Source organism: Lonchura striata, chromosome 2 (assembly GCF_050655825.1).
Source record: "Lonchura striata isolate lonStrDom1 chromosome 2, ASM5065582v1, whole genome shotgun sequence".
NCBI classification, from domain to species: domain Eukaryota; kingdom Metazoa; phylum Chordata; class Aves; order Passeriformes; family Estrildidae; genus Lonchura; species Lonchura striata.
Window position 1 is genome coordinate 55,382,107 of NC_140704.1, and position 16,908 is coordinate 55,399,014.

Genomic DNA, 16,908 nt, shown 5'->3' on the forward strand with positions numbered 1-16,908 from the left:
GGTACCTTCGTACCCACTACCGCCGCAAGCAGCGCCTGTGCCGCAGGGTCAGCAGGGGACGCCCCAGAACGGGACCCCTGGGTGGCCCTGGCCATGAAAATAGGGAAGGAGCCCCTGGTGCTATGGGGGACGTGCTGCCTTTATGGCAGTCAGGACCCCCATGTCATAGGGCTTCAGTTTTGGGCAGACACAGGAGCAGACTGCTCGATTTTTCCCCAAGCGCTGTGGCCCCGACACTGGCAATGCAAAGAAGTCCCCCCCAGTGAACGGAGTGGGAGGGCTGTCCCGAGCTTGGAAAAGCACCCAATTAGTAGCCATAGCGCTTCATACAAAAAAGGGACCGGAACAAACAGTAGCAATCCACCCCTACATTTTGCAAAACTGTCCACCCCTGATAGGAAGGGACATCCTTGCTATGTTAGGAGTCAGGATTACAAATTTATAATAAGGGCTACTGCCGTACACCCACTGCTGCCAATCAAACCTGACTTTCAGAATGAAACTGTGAGTTTCTACTTGCAGGACATGCTCGTGGACCGTCCCCGCGATGCGTACACCCCTGTTCCAGAGGGAGATGACGGACCAACAAGCTGCCAGACAAAACCCAAGAGTCCCACACCGGTGAGACCCAGACATGCACAGTGTCTTTGTGCGATTTTGCTGTTGGGGCTTGTGGCCGGGGGACAAGCCAACCCAGGCCACTACCCTCATCAGCCATTCAGGTGGGTGATGCAACATCTCTCAAGTGACAAGGTGTTCAAAGAGGTCACCACAGCAAACACCCCATCCTTCGTGTTCCACATAGCCGTTCTGTTTCCAGGACAACCAAAACTACGGCCCATAAACCCACGTATCGTACTCATGTACATAGCCTACTGGTGCCCAGCGTCCAACCCAGGGAAAAGGTACTGTGACTACCCGGGGTGGGGACATTGCGAATATTGGGGCTGCAAAACCATTGTTACAGATGCCAGACCATGGGGAGATGGGTGGCAACCACAGGAGCCCGACAAATTCTTACAGTTCACCAGGGCACCCTTTGGCTGCGGAGATCACAATGCACAGCCTAGATATCGGGGATGTGTAAGTTATAACATGACCGTTCTACAGCCAGACCACCCTAGTTGGACCACGGGTAGAACGTGGACAGTGGTCCTCAGAGGACCGAGAAGGTGGGTGAATGTACGAATTATCAAACTCCAACCACCAGCACCTCGACCAGTAGGACCCAATAAAGTTATCAGGAATGTGCTAAAAGGGAAAAACACAACCCACCCCAAAACCTTGCCCCCAAAAGTCACCGACGCCCCGGCTGGCCATGCAGATGTATTCCAGATAAGCCGCACAGCCGAGTCCGATCCAAACCCAATTTTTCGTATGCTAGAAGCTACCTTTCTAACCCTAAACGAAACCAAACCGAACCTGACTAACTCCTGTTAGCTTTGTTATGATGTTAAACCCCCTTTCTACGAAGGCATTGCTTTAGACACCCCCTTCAGTTACTCCACAGCCAGTGCCCCCCACCAGTGCAGATGGGACACTCCCCGCAGAGGAATCACCCTGAGTCAAATCACAGGACAAGTCAAATGTTTTGGCAATGCAACTTTAGCAAAGCAGAAAGGCAACTTCTGCACTAAAGTTGTCAAGCCCAACAGAAAGACCAATAAGTGGGTGGTCCCATCCGCATCTGGGATGTGGGTTTGCGAGCGATCTGGAGTGAGTCCTTGTGTGTTCCTTGCCAAATTTAATGACTCTATTGACTTCTGTGTCCAAGTTCTGATTGTTCCTAGGGTCCTGTACCACTCAGATGAAGAAGTGTACCACCTTTTCGAAGAACCTGACAGACTCCACAAAAGAGAAATAATCACAGGTATAACTATCGCAATGCTGCTCGGCCTGGGAGCAGCTGGTACAGCCACAGGTGTCTCAGCCATCGCAACCCAACAGCACGGACTCTCTCAGCTGCAAATGACCATCGATGAAGACCTGCAGAGGATTGAGAAATCCATCTCCTATCTAGAGAAATCAGTCTCTTCGCTTTCAGAAGTAGTTTTACAGAATAGGCGAGGACTGGACCTCTTGTTCATGCAACAAGGAGGACTGTGTGCAGCTTTGAAAGAGGAATGCTGCTTTTATGCAGATAATACGGGAGTCGTTAAAGACTCCATGGCAGAACTCCGAGATAGACTGGCTCAGAGAAAGAGAGACAGGGAAACCCAGCAGAGCTGGTTCGAATCCTGGTTCAATCAATCACCTTGGCTCACCACTTTAATTTCTGCCCTGGTAGGTCCACTGGCAATACTGCTTTTAGCTGTTACCATAGGACCATGCCTGCTGAACAAGCTAGTCTCGTTTGTTCAGGCCCGTCTAGAACGGGCGAACATTCTGTTCGTGGGCCAGCAACAAATGCTGTAAACCAAAAACTGCAAACACAGTCAGTTGCAAAAGCCTTCAAAACTCACCTTGCGAGAATTACTCAGGTTTACCAAACCCCTTTTTTCCTTACCAAGTTACAAGTTTGTGCCTCACTCCAGTGCCTATATCTACGACTACCTCATTTTATTTATGAAAAGGAGGGGGGAGATGTAGTAGATAGGGACAGGCGAACGGAAGATTTCGGGATGTGACGGAAAGAAAGACCCCCATCCCCCTCTCACCCTGCAACATGTTATCCATTACCCCAAAGAATGTAACCACACCTAATCCAGTAGTTTTCCACTCCTGACTAACCCTAGAGACCCTACCAACCCCTCCTGATGTAGCAGAGTCCCCCAAGACTATTTAAACCCATGAGATAAGATAATAAACGCTTTCGACCGTCCACCACATTGGTGTCCTGCGTGTGTCGTTAGCCCGAGTGGCCCCGGGGAGACTGGGCTGCTGTGCTGTTCCTTGCAACCAGGTTGCCGTTGTCTTCCATGAAGGCAACACAGTTCCCTGCAAAAAAAGTAGCAGAAGCGTCTGATAGAACAGCATAGTCAGGAGAATCATATTTAAATGCCACCAATATCCTTGGTGAATATTCATTGGTTGTTCAAACAAACCTCTATCAAAATACCAAGCTATTTGTATTATATCAAAGAACTGGCAACCATTTGACTAGCTGATATTCACAAGCAAGTTCTCTTGGAAACTGAGTAATTTTCTTGCTCTGAGTGTGAGGAATTTGGTGAGGCTTGGAGTTTGGGGTTTAACACATTCTGGTATTGCACCTTGCATATGCTTAATTACTGTTTATATGAATTGTGAAAACAAAATTTGTATAATGATAAATAAAGAAATAACTTGGAAAATTAAGGTACTTTCTCATAAAACTTTTTGTCTTTACATTTTTGAGAGAACGCTACCCTCATCATTTGGAGAAAGTTCACTAATGCTGACTTTTCCTGCCAAGATTTTTTAAATCAGTTTGTAAATATTAATATCCTTTAAATTAAATTGGAGGAAGAAATTTTAAATGTATAAAAGATATCCACGTCTGTTTCAGACTAGTCAGAAACTCTAAGAAATAGGGCAGAAAGGTGTGTTCCTATGGTACCAATGTAGAGCCTCAGCTGCCACTTGAGACATTCACACAAATCATGACTTGACCTCTACAAATCAGATGAATGCCTTCCTTTTGTAACCATAATTGTCATTTTGTAGTTAACTTCATGCTTAACCTCTGGTATATCCTGTCACTTATTTTGCTGGGAAGGTGGAATGTAAATGTTGAAGTGTGAATCAGCGTAATGGAAAGTTGCTCAAAGCGTTGTATTTTTACTCTGAATTGCATTCTAAGAGTTTTACTGACCTTGGGGAATACAAGTAAAAATCATTTCCACAAAAATTGAACATGTATTTTCTAGGAACATGTAGATAAACATTATGAGCCTTTGAGAACTTATTAGACGGGCACAGCTTTCTCATTTTTGAGCTTTATCATCCAGCTGAAGCACTTTGAAGTAGTTTTACAGATTTGTATAAAAGAGAAAAGTCAATTACAGCCTTGAATGTCTTACCATTTTGAAACTGATACATTGACAGACAAATTAGTAGCCCACCAAATTAGTAACTTTATTGCAAAGCCAGAAATGCTCAGCATATATGTGTGTCTAAATTTATTCCATTGGTTTCCATTGCTTTTTACATTATATTCTACAAGTTATGAATACTGAAAAATAGATATTAGCTAAATGCTGCTAAAATGTACATTGTTGTGGAGAAACTATTCAGTTTTCTGTAAGAAGCAGAATATTCTTTTAATATTTTGGTAAGTATATGCTGCAGAGCTGATAAACTGATAAACAGAATCTTAGTATATGCTTACTTGGTACGCTGATGCTAAACTTGTCTTCAGACAAGCTGTTGCATCTGCTCAAAACAGAGCATTGCAGTTCTGCACAGATCTACAACTTTGCGTTCCAGAGCCAAATCCTAGTATTGCCCCCTTATTTCAATGGACCTATGTACTAGGTTTGTGTGGTCAGGTTTGAGTAGCAGAGGGGCCACAGGGGTGGCTCTGTGAGAAGGTGCTGGAAACTTCCCCTTGTCTGGCAGGGCCAGTGCCAGCCTGCTCCAGGATGGACCCACCACTGGTCAAGGCCAAACCCATTAGAAATAATGGCGGCGATGCCGGGATGGCATATTTTATAATAGGACAAAAACTGGGCAACTGACGCCAGAGGAGTGAAAATATGTGGGATAAACAACTCTGTGGACATCAAGGGCAGTGGGGGAGGATGGGTAAGAGCTGCCCCAGGCAGCAGAGCCAAGATTCTCCTTCAGCTTGCGGTGCAAACCATGGTGAGGCAGCTGTGCCCCTGCAGCTCATGGTGGTCCACGGAGGAGCAGAGATCCACCTGCAACCTGTGGAAGATCCCAAGCTAGAACAGGTGGATACTCAAAGAAAACTATGACCATATATGAAGATGCTCTAGAGCAGGCTCCTGGCAGAATCTATGGATTCATGGAGAGAGGAGCCTGTACTGAGGCAGGTTTTTAAGCAGCACTTGTGGCCCATGGGAGGTTCATGCAAGAGCAGGCTGTGCCTGAAGGACTGCATCCTTGGAAGGAACCAACACTGCTGTAGTTTGTGGAGAGCTATAGCCCCAGGAAGGATTCACATGGGACAAGTTCATGGAATACTCTCTCCCATGGAAGGTGCCCCAAGCTGGAATAGGGGAAGAGTTCTCTCCCTTTAAGCAAGAAAGAGTGGCAGAGGCAATGTATGATGACCTGACAAATCCCTAGTCCCAAAACCTGTTGTCCCTCTGTGAGAGAAGATAGAGAATCAGGGAATATAGTTAAATCCAGGAAGAAAGGAGGTATGGGGAGAAGATATTTTTAGATTTTGATTTTATTTTGCATTATCCTACTCTGATTTCATTTTCAATAAATTTAATTAATTTCCCCAGACCAAGTCTGTTTTACCTATGGTGGTAACTGGTGAGTGATCTTTCCCTGTCCTTATCTCAACCCATAGGTCTTTTGTTATACTTATTCTCTCCTGTCAGGCTGACAAGGAGACTGATAAAATACTTTCAGTGGATCTCTTGTGTCAAGCCAGGATCAACACCATCACAAAAGTGATAATTGTATGCCACTACTGCTTTTATTCCCAAAAGATTATAGATTAAACTTTGAATTTGTACATATATGGAAGTAATCCTCTCAATAAGATAAAAAAACCTCCAGCTGTATCAACAACACAAAACTTCCTTCATCAAGAGAATCCTCAGTTAAAGGGTGGAAACAAGCTTGGTTTGATAACCAGCTTGTTCTCACTTGCTTTTGAAGTCTCAGGCTCCTAATTAGCAGTGCACAGCTTGCTTCTATGTGCAATGACAGAAAAACAAGGTCCTCCTCATCCACTAATGAGAATCTGTATTTTCTATTTCTTCCCTCTTGCAGGTATTTACATTTTATTTCATGTTATTGAGCATGAAAGATTAATTCCTTTCAAGATTTTTCTAAATGGTATTTTCCATTCTAATTCATTATCTTGCCTAGGAAATCAAAATCAAAAACTATTTCTACTCAGTAATTTCTCAGAATGAGAAAATGGTGGCTTCTTTGAATTCAGGAAGATATTCTATTTAAGTTTGATAACTCAAGGGTGGTTCTAGTTTAAATGCAGGATGAATAATATGAAATAGTTCTTTGTAAGTGGAAAAGTTCCATGAAGTTTAAAACAAACAGAACCCAGACTAACGGTATATTAGAGTGCTAGATGCTGCTGTGGAATGAGAACATATAACTGCAGAGCTTTTCCAGCTATTTAAACAGATAAATTCCAGATTTACTGCCAGTACTGTTAGCTGACCTTGGGGTCCTTCATTAATATCTGTCCTTGGCAACAAGACCTTCTAAAGTACTCTGATATGAGATTTTTGGCTCAACATATACCTTGCATGCTTGGGCAGCATATAATAACATTGCAAAACCCAGCATCTCCACCTATAAATTCTATGGTCCTTATATCTTTGGTGAAATTCACTTTGCAGTTTTCTGGCAAAAATGAAAAGTAAGATATCACAGTTGAGGTATAACTGAAAAGAACTGGACTCTTTATTGAAATAACATTTATAATATTCATAAATGTAGTTAATTTTTAAATTGTAAACATTTTTAATCTTTGTCTTTAAATAGTGGAATGAGCATTAACTACTTGAAAACATTTCTACTCATATCTCCTGACATGTCCTAGAAAGCCCTTTGAGAGCCGCAAGTCTTGCTTGTGATCCACAGTTCATCCATCATAATTTTAAAAATGCTGCTCTTTGTTAAAATATGTATTTCATTAAATTATCACTGTTAAAACTGAAATTTCTAAAACTTGTTTTCCTTTCACACTTTAATCTGCAGTCTGCAGAACCATATTTGTACAAACATACCAGCTAGAATCAGAGGTCTCAGAGCAAAATAACCAAGAAGTATTCAGATATACTTCTTACCAGTTGTCTATGTAGACCAAAGGAGGGGCGAGAGAGATCATAAGCCCTGAAACAAATGAAGGTATATGGATGAGAGAAGTGTGAATTTAGTTCTGTAATTAAAAGCATTCAAACATTATTGCTGTATTAGCCATGAGAAAACAATGTGAAAAGTGGCTTAGTGGAACACTTGGAAAGCTCAGTTGTTAATGTAAGGCTCTCCAACATTAGCACCTTCTTTCAAAATATCACAACCTGTAGCCTTTGCATCAGTTTAACCCTTAGTACCCCTTCACTGCACAAGATAAACTCATTCTCTTGCCTTGAAAAGACTACCTAATTGCATTGAAGTACTTACCTTTCATAATAAGTGATTGAAAAATTTCCTTCCATAATTTCTTCCTTCTGTGCCTTACAGAAAAATGGCTGAGTTTGTAATGGCTTTTCTTAATGCCAGAAGAGTTTCTTCTTGATCTTGTTTCTGTGTTCATCAGAGAACAGAAGAGATTAATGAGATTTAGGTTACCTGTCAGCATATGATCCTCTTCCTGCCTCTTTTCTTTTTTATTTCTTTCCTCTGAAAGTTTGCCAAAGATGTACAGTATTGTTTCCACTTATTCTTGTGCTTTCAGCAGACAAGAATGCAAACTTAAATAAAGGAAAGTACAGAATAAGTGGGAAATTACATATGATACCTGGATGAGAAAACGAGTGCCTTTATACCATGCCATAGAAATTACGTGAGAGAACATCAGCTATCGTGTTCAGAAAGACTAGCTTAGACACTTAAAACTGTCACACTTGTTTAGATAACAATTACACAGCTGTTTACAGAATATAACTTGTGTAGCATCCTCTTATGATTATATTGTTCTATTCTTCCATAGAATCTCCACCAATGATAAAAGATAGTACAATAAAATAGAGGTCTATTTAATGGAAGAAACAAAGGGATGGAAGAGAAAAAAAATCATTTTTTGTAGAGCCTTAGACAAAGGAGGAGATTAATTTATTTTTAGGTTTCCCAAGATGGATTTGTATGTACAGAATTTCAGTGATGGCTAGATCTTGTTCTGACATACAGGAAAATACAACATTTTTATGAGTGAAATTAGAGGTGCAAGGTTTCCCACCCTGTCTCTCCCAATTTTCTGTGCATTTTTACATATAGTGCAAAGAAAAAACTGTAAAATATCTTTATATGTTCAGTCACAATTTGCTCATAGTGAAGCTAGATCCTTTCAAATGGAGCATTTTTTGCAACAACCCTGTTATTGATGCTCATTGATGGTATAAACATTAAATTGAGAGTAGAATAAAGTCATGTGAAGTTTGTTAGTCATACTGGGTCTGGGAAGGCAGTAAGAAAACAGGACATACAAAGCTGCCAAGCTGTCAAGAGAATGGAATCAGGCTCTTGGTGGTGCCAAGCAATAGGACATGAGGCAATGGGCAGAAACTCATGCACAGGAATTTCCTGCTGGTTATGAGGAAGAACTTCTATACTGTGTGTATGAACAAGCTCTGGATCAGATTGTCCAGAGAGTTTGTGGAGTCTTCTTCACTGGACTTATTTAAGAACCATCTAGACAAAATCCTGTGCCATGTGCTCTAGGATGACCCTGATGGAGCAGGGAGATTGGACCAGATAACCCAAACTGGCCCATTCCGTGATTCTGATGCTGTGACAGCTGGGAATCAGAAATAGGTCAAAGTCTCAGGTAACACTAGACCACGTTTCCCAGAATTTTAATGGCATCCCTGTCTCTGGAAATACTGAAAACTGCTTGGACAAAAATTTGGAAAACCTACTGTAGCTGACCCTACTTGAGCAGCAGGATTTGACTAGGTTGCCTCAAGAAATCCTTTTCACCCTAAATGATTCTGCAATTTTGTGTAAATAAATGCCAACATGTATTAATTTTTTAAATAAATTGTTATATCAAGTATAGCATTGATTTGTACTGTCAGAACTGTAAGCAATCCTTAAAAAAAAATATCCCTGCCAGGAACAATTGAGACAAAGTTGTTAAATTATATGACACAACTATGTGCCATACATTCTAAAAATGTTTTCCCCTTTCTAATAGTGTGCTACTAGTTTTTTGTTATTAGGAATTTGAAACCATTCATTTTGTTCCATTACAACATTTGTAATCTTTCATTATGATTATAATTTCGTTATAATTATATATAGTGTACTTCACTGTGTTCTGTGGAACAAAACCTTTTTGTGGTGTAAACAAACAATCTGTGTCCACAGTTACAAATGATTGATCAGACTGATGTTTCCAATTATCATTTTTGATTACATATTATTCCTGCAGAATCTTACTGATCTTTTTTCTCTTGATATTTGCATACTCTGCCTTTGGAAAGGCACATTTTTTTTTCCTCTTCCCCACACAGATGTTCTTACTAGGACAAATAAAGGGCAATGGATAATGGAAGAGATTAGGTTATTTATATTGCTCACTGCCTTCTGAGTCCTCTACTACAGAAAACAAGCTGAATCACAAATACAGTGTGCACTGCAGAATGAGATTACACTTTTGGGTTTTTATACTGTACTTTGAATATGGTAAGGGTTTATTCATATTATAAATACATTTTTATTAAGATAAATCTCACAAAATTGGTCTCTAGAAGCACAAGCTGAATACTCCTAAGAGAAACTTCCTCTACACAGTTTGTACTTGCTTCTGAGAAAATACAAACTGTGTTTTTGTCAGAAAGTGAATTCCAGGTGCAGTTCTATAAAGTTAATTTGGGGAAAATTCATTTCAGAATAACAAATTTCATATGCCTGGTGGATGACCAGTTTATGTTTACATGATGACTGACAAGAGAAAGATGGGAAATTAATTTCTGGCAGGAACAAAATGTGGGTTGAAAAAATTTAATAGACCATCTTTTAATTATTAGAGTGAGGCGGATGTGTAGAAGTGAATTCCCTGCCTAACAAACCCTCTGTGGTGCCAGAAAATTGTCCTGTTGGCAGAACTAAATTTGAGTATTTATTATATGAGATAGCATGATTAAAACTTTCATTTTGCATGAGGAAACAAAGTTAAAGGCTCATAGTTGTGATTTTAAATACTCAAGGGGTTTTTGTTTTGTTTCTTTTCCAATACAAACTGACATTACATGAGAAAAGAAGGGAGAAACTATGTAGTCAATTTTGATGTTAAACAAGTCTACAGGTGTAAGGTAACTTTGAAGTTGTATACTTATTGCAAATAGCATGATGTTTTTATTGTGATAGGATAATTTGGCTTTGCATTGTTAAGAGAGAAAAGATCTGAGTGTTTTTCACCCCATTAATAGTCCCCATTACTTTTATTTTTCTTTCTGTTCTTAAGAGCTGTTTTCATGTGGAGTGCAACTACTGTTTTCATGAAACAACATTGTACTTTTAATAACAGTCATTTAGACAGATCCATACTTCTTGCTGTGCACAAATGGCTCTGCAGCGTCACTTCGGGACAGTGAATACTGTGGGCTGCATGGAATCACATCATCCTTTATGGAGCAGAAAAGGCTTTATGGCTGCAAGCATCTACTACACTGTAGGGATTTGTTTGGTGTCTCACCAGAATCATTAGTCAATTCACAGAAAAGAGGAAGCGCCTGGGCCCAGCATCCTGCTGGTACATAATTTAGAAATTACTGGGTAGAGTGAGAAAATATTATCTGTGCAATGGTGTTATTTATTGAAACTAAGGCTGGAAGGGACTTTTTCAGGCCAGCTTTGTGGATAAGCACAATTTATCCTAAAGAAGGGGGTTTTGATCCTGTGAAGAAGGAAAAAATTATTCTGAGCAGAGAATTTTTTCAAGTGGAGGTCAATATTAAAGTGTGTTCTAAGATACTATGTACCCATGCATTTCACCCACATTTGGAAGGGCTAAGATAAGGATGAGTATCCATTTAAATCAGAGGCTCAAATCCTGACACAATGGGAGAGGCAGAAATTAGATTTCAACTATCAATATAAAAGTGAGAAAGTGAGAAATAAACTGAATAGAAAAATACAAATATATTTTCAACATTTTCATAGGGAATTAGTAAATCCTTTGTGAAAAAGAGAAATGTGGGTTTTTTTGGTCTATCCCTGTGGTTTGTTTTTGAAGATGCATTATATTAATAACAAAAGCAGTCACTTTAAAAACTCATTACAACCATTCTCAAGATCGTATTATTATTTTTCAAAACAGAGTGTCTAGAAATGCATGGGTCTTTTTAATGCCTGAGCACCTACTCAGATTGCTTTCATACTGTGGAAGAATAAAAGTAAATGTGTGAATCCCCTAGTTCTTCTGAAAAAAATGCTGTCTTCTGTTTTTACCAGATGTAGCAACGCATGCACTGTGTTACAGGACAAAGCTAAAATCTCTTTACTTAGGAATGGAAATATAAATAGCACTTGATGATAGCGTGCAGTATTGGATAACTTGGTGACAATTTTAAATATAGAAGTGGTGAAGTATATTTAGCAAAATTCACTCAGATGGACTTTCTGCTTTTTTCACTCACAATATTCTTTAACTACTCTCTGGCTGAGTTCCTAATGATTTAATAAGTAGATTGATTTCAATCTTTTGCCTCCTGAAGTAGGCTGGTCCTTATCAGGTGTACTTCTTGAAAAGTCCATGGAATTAGAAAAACTTATGGCAAAACAAAACAAGCTATTTTGTTTCTTCTTTCATTTAGAAATGAAATTTGCAAGAACTTATAAATGTTCTGACAAGAAACTCTTTTCTTAGCTGAGAAATATTTATGAAAAATATTCATCAGGAGATGATCTCTCACTGCAATATACAGTAATAAGGATGAGGAAACATAACTGAAGATATATTTGCTTAAGCTCAATAGGAAAACAATAGACAAATCATTGTATGCCCAGAAGGCTTGAGATGGAGAGCACTTAGAGAAAAAAAAAAAAAACCAAAAAAAATCCCACAACTTATAGTGGTTCAAAGCAGCACTAGTTTTAAATCCACAGCTGAATGCAATATTGTAAAATCAACGGGACATCTTGTGGAAAAAAAGGCTCTTTTATTCTGCTTGCTCTATTGTTTGGCATGACCTAGACTTGCTTGTTATATTCTTTATTGCTTCTTGTGCAGGCAGATGTGGCAGTTACCTCCACATTTGTCTCCTTTCAGTTTGAAAAGACCAGTGGTTTGTGGGGAATCACTGTGCTGCTCTTCCTTGCTTTTCCTTGTTTCCTAGAAGGGCCAAGTGGATGTGAAGTGCAAAGCACAAGATGGGGGTCTACTCTTTCTAACTTCTTGGATAAGACTTATGTAACACTTCAAAAATAACTCTACAAATGGAACCCTAAAAATATTGATGAATGTTTTACAAAACAAAATGCTAGAACATTTCTTGCTGGGATGTGATTTCTACATTACCTTTTATCTTATGCTTTAACCACCAAATGACCTTGCTGTCACAGCCAATTATGTGAACAGGGCTCAGCGTTCACCACAGGCCAAAGTACAAATCTGTAGCTCTAGTACAAATACATCAGTGACTTTAAAAAATACAATTTTTTATTACTTAATAGAAAGGATCCTACATAATAATTAACAGTCCTTCAGTTCTCAGAAAACATTTTAGTTCAGTTATGAAAATTTAAATGCTTCTAAGCCACTTTTTTATTTTGATTTATACACTTTACAGAAAACTTTAATGGTGCAACATTTGCTAATGTTGCACATCTAGTGTGCAGCAAATATTAATGTCTACAAAAAATTCTTCTACTTAGAGCACTTAAATTGCTCCACAGTCAAATGTGGCTTGAGAAAAAAGGGTTGAAAGTGGGTGGGAAAAACCAGAAAGTCATAGACTGGCTGAATTTGAGAAAGAATATATATATAGTATAATTTCACAAATTAATGCTCATTTAAAATTTTGTTTCTCAACTATGTTATGGATAGGTTATCCCTTTTCTATTTATCTTCTTTTCTTCCACAATCCTTTTTCTTTTGTACTTTGCATTCTTATATAGATACTCCAATACAGACCTTCTTCTTCACTCTATTTCTGGCTGCAGATTTGATGCACTGATGCAACAGCTGTTCAGAAAGCTGCCTTTAACAGGATGGTGGAGGAAGGGTGGGATGTTCTGACTGCATACCTGTGCATGCAGTCATGCATTTGTGGCAACTTTAATGGGAATAATTATGGAGTACTATACCAGTACTCAGCCTAAAAAAAACAAAAATAAAATAAAAAAGTCCTGAAGAATATGGAATTTATTTGTTTTACTTGCCTTTGCAGCCCAAGATTTGGGTTTGGGATAAAACTCACTCCTTGAGTTATGGACTGGATCACTGAGCAATCTGTGATAAGGACAGGGAGAAGAATGATGGGAAGAAGTAAGAGATCAGAGTGTGTTTCTGTATGTGTGTGAAACCCCAAAATGCTTCAATTTGATGTTTCAACTTCCTGTTTCAAAATGAAGTCTCACCCCCAAATCTGGTTACATTAAAAACAAACAAACAAAACCCAATAACCGAAAGAAACACCCCCCCACCCCCGCCAAAAAAAAAGGGCCAAAAAGAAGAATACAATACTTTATATTTTTAGCTCAAATAGACAGTGTTTACTCAGTGTTTGACTGAGAATTTGACTGAGGGGATAAGATGAACATAAATAAGAAATTATTTCCTTTTATGGGCCTTAAATACTAATGTTTTTTCATTGCTTTTGGTGCACCAGACATATCAACACAATCAGTTATTTGCGCAGCTTTACCTTCCAAAATAATTTTGCAATCTTAACACTATAAAGTCTTCCTTAATAGCAGTGTAGTTAAGTAAATTGTATAATTAACTGTAGATATAAAGTAATGTAGTTATATTACTTAGTTTTGAAGGAATTAAAAGCTTTCTTTTAATTCCTTTCTGATGAAGCTGTCTTGCCTACTGTGACCTTCAAATGACATGCAGAGCACATGAGGGGCAAAGGTCCTGGGTTTTGGTCAGAAGCAGCATTTTATTACATTATTCTTAATAGGAATGTTAAACATAAAATTTGTTTGGGTAGCAATGATAAAATAAAAAGTACTCATCTGGAATTTAACTTGCATGGTGTTTATATAATAAAGACACAGACTGGCTAGGTTATGAAGTACTGCACAAAGCTAGCCAGATAGTTGTATGTATCATTGTTCTGGCAACAAAGTGATATTCCAGAATGAGAGTGTGCCATAAACTCTTTTATGCAAAAAAATCTATTAAAAAATATTAAAGGTTATTTTGTTTGTAATGTCAGAACAGTAGTTTTCACAGCAACTTGTATCACATATATGAAATACTCAGCTTGAAGTCTGAGGCATGAGGGAAAGCCTTGCTTGGCTTCAGGCTGTCATTGCTGTAATTATTAAAACAATAAATTGTTATGAAACGATATAAATTTATATGGACACAAAATCTTGGAATTTCAGTTGGCAGTTTTATCCACCTGAGAAGTGGTATTGAAAATTGTTGCCTTAAGACAATTTCTGCATAGAGTCACCTCATCATGATAACTCTCACTGCTTTAATATTTTTGGATGGGAATAAAAAAAATAATAATTTTTCACAGAGGCAATCTAGAAAACAGTTTATAGAGAACCAATGTGTCTCCATTGTCCACTTGTTGCATCATTGTTTGGAGTCCAGCCTGGTGCTCAATTAGCAGTAGTAAAGAGTAAGTGGCTCTGTTTTCCCCAATTCATTTGGCTTCAGATGTGTCCATGTATCTGGAGGTGGCCTGCCTACTGTCTCATCCCCATACATGATCTCTCAAACAATTAAAATAATGCTCCAAAGTGACTGAGGCAGTAATCTGGCCTTTCCCTTTCTCCTGTACTTGCTGTTATGTCCCAGGAGAATATGAAAAATCAGGTTTCTTGCTTCTAGTTTTCTAGTTTTAAGTACACCTTTCCAGACATCATTTGTCCTCACAATAAAATTATGACAGAAGCCTTAAGTTAACAAATGCCTCACTAAAGTATTGTCAAAATTTAGGAGTTTTTTGGTGGCTTTTAATGCCAATAAAACAGAAACTGTTATTAATTGTCACTTAAGTGATTCATGAATGCGGTATTTAAGGAGAACATTTCCCTTAAATGGAAGCAGATCTTTGCCAGGATAGAGTTTATTTTCTTCATATTATGTTTTGGATTTGTGCTGGAAACAGTGTATTTCACGCCTGGCACAGGCATGTTTTTATTATTGCTGAGCAGCAGCACCGAGGCCTTTCCTGCCCATCACAGCACCCCACCAGGAAGGAGGCTGGGAGTGCACAAGAAGCTGAGAGGAGACACAGCGGGACAGCTGATCTCATCTGACCAAAGGATATTTCAGGTCATACGGCATCCTTCTCAGCATGTAATCTTAGGGGAATGAAGAAGGAAAGGGAGACCTTTGAAGTGAAGGTGTTTGTCTTCCCAAGTCACTGTTACACATGGTGAGGCTGTGCTTTCCTGAGGATGGCTGAACACCTGCCTTCCCATGGGAAACAGTGGATTAATTCCTTGTGTTTGTCTGTGTGTGCAGCTTTTGCTTTCTCTGTTAAAAGGCCTTTATCTCAACCCAGGAGTTTTCTCTCTTTTACCTTTTCAATTCTGTCTCCCATCCTACCAGGACAGAGTGAGCAAACAGCAGTGTGTGGATTAGTTTCCAGCTGGGAGTGCTCAAGGAGAGTAGGAAATAGGATGACCTTTTCCATCCATTAATCATACATGTTTCTTTCATTTCCCTGGTTTGTGCAAGGAAATGCATGCAGGGTTTCATTTCCCACTGTAGCTGGTGCAAACCCCACTGCTCACCATGGACCTTCTGCTGGGATACTTGTTCTTCTCCACAATTCCCAGAGTGTCTTGAAGAATTCATTTGCTACTCAGATAAGTTTCTATTCCATGATATAGTTCATAACTTCAGCACATGTATTGTTTACTGACTCCTAGTTAGATCTGTTTGAGATATTCTGGGGAAGGTCCCATTGCCCTCCCCTGCCAGATTCCTTTATTGTTTTGGTTATCCTAGAATATATATGCTGAAACCAAATTTTTGACAATTCTCAATTCAGCTTTCAGTTGGAAACCATTGTTTATTAATGGCTGAAAAAGTTGACTTTGTCATTAATTTTACATTTTACCTTTTTCCTAAATAAGATTTTTTTTTTTAGAAAATGTAATTTATCTGTAATATAGTGTTGAAATTTCATTAACCTAAATAAAGCATAAAAAAGTTTTCAGATTTCTTTCCTGAACTACTTATTATTAATGTCAAGTAACCCTCATAAAATTTTAAACAATTCCCACCAATTTAAGATGAGAATAATTTTCAGAGTTGTCAGAGAACAGGGAGATTTTATTTCCTCTTTTTTTACACTCGGTTAAAAACCTGTGCCAAGTTCTATCTTAAGAATTATGAAAACTAAAGCAGACAGTAAATGCCAAGATAACTATGTTTGAGCAGAATCATTGCCATTTTCAATTAATGGTTTGTTTAGATGAACATTCTCTAAATGTGAAAGTCATGTTGCATTTGCATTTTTCTCCCTTCATGTTTGCTGAATGTCTTGGTGTGATGTTCTTCATTATTCAGCACCTTTTCAAGTGAAGTTGACCATATTAATTCTGGGACAAGGCTGATAAATTTTTAAAGGAATAACACAGTGCATCCCACCTGCCAAATCAATAACTGCAGACTGGAGATTAGCTGGTAAATGGGATTAGGTCTTCTGTTACAGGGCTGTGTATCTACACACCTCTAAGATGTTACTTTTCTAAGCATCTTTAACTGAGAAAGTCTATTCATTCTGACTTCTGCTTCTTCTATCAACAATAATTGAGAATAACTGAGTGCTGCATTCTTCAGTTTAAGTATATTGCCTTAGATTATTTGAGCAAACATCCAATTATGTTTCTTTAAAGTGTTAATAGTAAAATGAATAATTAATGGTTTAAATGCTGACTAGAACAAAAAAAAAAAAA

The 16,908-nt window shown here is 38.6% G+C and overlaps 1 long non-coding RNA gene across 1 annotated transcript; it reads right to left on the reverse strand.

The window, feature by feature from the left end:
* Positions 1 to 2,181: 2,181 nt before the first annotated feature.
* On the reverse strand, positions 2,182 to 11,530 carry LOC146768256 (uncharacterized). The gene is made up of 3 exons (XR_014952484.1): positions 7,273 to 11,530; positions 6,936 to 6,981; positions 2,182 to 2,937 (listed from the first exon to the last, which is right to left on the reverse strand). It is a non-coding gene; the product is annotated as an uncharacterized LOC146768256 (long non-coding RNA).
* Between the last annotated feature and the right edge of the window lie 5,378 nt (positions 11,531 to 16,908).